Below are 4,431 nucleotides of genomic sequence, written 5' to 3' on the forward strand. Positions count from 1 at the left end.
ATTATTTTTTCTTAATAAACAGACTTGTTCATCTGGAACGCATATTGGACAAGTACTTAGTAATAAACGGCATCACGGGAATTAGTCAAAGACACTATTTAATAGTTTAACAATAAATGAAGGTTACGTGTATAAACAGGTGTGCATTATTTTCAAATAGTTTTATACCTTGTAGAATATTTACACAAATAAATACTTAAAAAGTATAAATATATAATATATTTTTTTATAAAATAAATAATTGATTATTTTTGTTTGTTTGTTGGTTAATGATCCAATTATTCAATTAATAATGAGATTTCAATTATTAAGTTTTTTACAATATCTAATGTTAAGAATGGTAATTGAAATTAGAATTGTATTGTAATTTTATAATTCTCAATTCTACTATAGTTTAATTGTAATTTTATTATTTATTTATTTTTTATATCCTTAAACACAATACTTTATTAATTTATCATTTATAACATGATAAATTAGTGTTCAATGATAATTCAGGATGTCCAAATGTTAATCGATATTTTATTTTTTGAATTTAGCAAGCTAACTTGTCAAACTAATATTTTTTTATTTAAAAAACTAAAAAGTTGAATCTATATTTTTTTAAATGAGAATTGTAACATATCAAAATTCTTGAAACATGAATTATGCTACTATATATGTTGTGTCAAATCAATTAATAATATAAATAATATATATTAAAATTATAATTTTTTCAAAATAAGAATTAAATTGCTGTTTCAATTCCACTCATCTAAATTCTTTTGGGTTTGACTAAACCATTCTTACAAAAATATTAATTATGAAGGAGTAATTAGTGATAAATGGCATCATGATATTTTTATTCTACATGATTTGTTTTTTTATAGAATGTTTATGCTTGAATGATTTATCCACTAACTAATCCGAATATTCCGGGACACTTCACAACATTGTCGTTTTATCCATTTTATTATTTTATTTTTTTACTTTTAAGTTTAGATCATAGTTATTTCCTTCTTTTCTTTCTCTCTCCCCGCATACTTTTAGTTTTGGAATCATCATATATATTTGCCGATTAGGGAGTTCAAGAACGCGGAATCAATCGGAGTGCAATTAGGTCGTCTTGTAAACGATTACACTATGAAATCGTAGTCTGGTGGTGACGGCAATGAAACTGATTTAAGATGAAGATATGGTTTACCCTAAATAAAAAATTAGGGAGAGTTGAAAAGAGAAAAGTAAAATATTAAAAGGTAAATTGATAAAACATAATAAAAAAATTGGATAAAACGACACTGTTTATGTAATGCTCTTTCACATATATATTATGAAAGAAAATTAAAAATAAAAATAAGTTTTCAAAGTCAACAATAGACCTTAGAGCTTGTTTGGTGGTTGGGCTATTTGAGATTCTTATTGATTTTTTTGAATAAAATTATTTTTAAGTTATAATTTGTTTAATTATTTAATATTTTAATTTAATTAAATTAAAAAAGAATGTAATGGAATTGTTTAAAATAAAAAAAGTCTCATGCATAAAAATAAAAATTAAAGTTATCTCCAAACGTGATATCTCTTTCTCTCACTATATATATCTATCATCTTCTAATCGTGATATCTCTCTTTCCTCACTCTCACACACAGGAATATCTTAGTATACTTCTTTCTTTTAATCGCTAATCGTTGGGCCAAAACGTATGTAAGCACGGACCGGACCGGACCGGACCGGATCCTTCCCCCTTTATAGGTTTTCTAACTTCAAATTCTATATCTCAAACAATAATGTTCAAACTTAATGAATAATGTTACATTTTATTGTATAGAGATATCTATGATATGAGCTGTGGTATATTTCCTTTTTCCAAAGAATTTTTTGTTTAAAAAAAAAAAATCATTAATGTTGGGTTATTTGAGATAGAATAATATTTGTATCATAAATTTGTGGAGAAAATTTGCAACTGGAATCATCCATTGAAAAAATAAAACAATTTTTCTTTTCCTCACAAATTTTTTCAACCAGTTTTTATAAAATAAAATATTTATAATATATATATATATATATATATATAATACTTATTAGGAAATAATTAAATACATTTGATATTAACTTAATTATAGAAATATAATTTTTAAATAATATAAAAATATAATTCTACTGTCAGTATATACCATCTCTACTCTATGGTGTAGAGTCTTAAAGTAATGCAAACATTGATTTGCATAAATGATTGACTAGAAGGAAAATAATTAAATTTATGAAAATATTCTACTAATTACTAATGAATTTGAATTGTTTAAGAAAATTAAAAAAAATTAAAAAGAGTGATATTTTTTATTAATTAATATTTTTTATTAATATTATTATCTAATTATTAAACAAATCTGCATATACAATTATGATTAATAAGAACGTTTATTCTTGTTAATTCCATTTTTTAATTGACTTTAAATTTTCACATTGATTAATATTTTTTTTAGTTTTGTGTAAAGTTTATTTAGTAACTATATTAAATTGATTTTTTTTTAAAAATTAATATGTTTTTTAGGTATCAAAAGTATAATACCGATACATACAAAAATTAAGGTATACCAAAATCAAGTTTAGGTAAAAGTATTATTTTTTTGTATACCGAAATTAAGGTATACCGAAATCAATATATAAGATAAATGTATGAATTTTTTGTACATTGAAATTTTTAGTAATGTATAAGGTATGAATAAAACATTAAGGTATACTGTACCGACCCATCCAAAAAAATTAGAATTGTAGATAGAATTCCAAAAGAATTCAATTTAATGTAATTTTATAATTTTGAATACCACTCTTTTTATTTTTTGAATTTAGAATGTTAAAATATTGAACCGATATTTTTTATACTTAATTTTTAATTTAGTAAGTTAACATTTTGAATCGATATATATATTTATTTTAATTTAAGAAATTAACATGTGAAACTAATATTTTGTTTTTGAATATAAGAAGTTAAAATGTTTAAATGATATTTTTTAATCTTTGAAGTTAATAACATGTCGAACCTATTTTTTTTTATGAGAATCTTAGCTTGAAGAAAGCTATTTACACTTAACTATCATAATTGATCTTATAAAACACATATTTTTAATAAAATAGATAATACATATTAAAATTATTTATATTTTTTTTTTATTTTTTGAACCTAAAAATTATAATTTTATTATTTTTAAAATATATAAATTAAATTATAATTTAATGTCAATTCTCATTAAATTAAAATTAAAATTCTATCAATTATATTTAATAATAACCTCATTATAATGAACCTATAATTTATATTAAATTTATAAGTGTATGGTGTTGGAAGTTCTGGTTTAAAACAAACAAAATTAATGAGTATTATATAATATAAAGAGTTTATTATTAAATATAATTATAGAAAATCAATGTGATTACATGATTTTATAATCACAAGCTCTAATCTCTACTTCAGTTCAATTATGACCTTATTATATATATATATATATGGAGAACATTTAAAAAAAAATGTAATATATATAAATGATTTTGATTTGATGGAAAAATTAACATCTTATGAAGTTTTAAATAAAACTATTTTTTTTTTTGCTAAAAACAATTTTCTAACCATGTTATTTTTTAGAAACTAGATACAGTCTTTGAATTTATTAATATATTTTTTGAATTTTCGAGCTCATTAATATTATATTTTATGTTTGTTCGATGATGAACAATTTTTGTTTAAGTTTTTATTATTGTCCCAAAATGCTTAAACTTATTGTGTTTTGAGTGTGTTTGATAATATTTGAACTCGTATTTTTATAATGTTTTTGTTGTTATTATTAAATAATTCTTATTTATATAATATTGTATAGTTTTTTTCTAAAAAGAAATTAAATTTTTTGACAAAAACGAAATTGTTTATGTAGCAAATAACACAAATTAATTTAGGCAGGGCGAGTCTTTCCTAGCACATTCAAAGCAAATCATTCAATATTTAAAATAAATAATTGTAAGTGCACAACCAAACAAACATTCTTGCTCTCATCTATGGCTACTAATTAATTAAGATGGTGATATCAAGATAATAAATAAATAAATATTAAGAAGGCCGGATATACCCATAAAAACAAGAGTAACGTTAAAACTAAAACACCATTATAAATTAAACCAGATGTATATGTCCCAACTTTACGAAACAAGCCACAAGAAATAAATGTGGCTAATAAAATAAGAGAAAACATGAATAATAATTTTATTATCTGGCCACCAATGCTTCCTTTCCAAGAACTCTGGCCAATTCCAATACCACCACCGCTTCCCGTCCAAGCTGCCGAAGAAGAACCGAGGCGGGTGGGTGGTCTGGAATGGCCCTCGTCTCTTATAGCAGTTTGTTTCGGCGCTGCAATTGATATAGCACTTCAACAAGTTCAAAACCGACATGATTTGAAATGGGT

The sequence above is a fragment of the Impatiens glandulifera genome, chromosome 4, assembly GCF_907164915.1.
Source record: "Impatiens glandulifera chromosome 4, dImpGla2.1, whole genome shotgun sequence".
NCBI classification, from domain to species: Eukaryota; Viridiplantae; Streptophyta; class Magnoliopsida; order Ericales; family Balsaminaceae; genus Impatiens; species Impatiens glandulifera.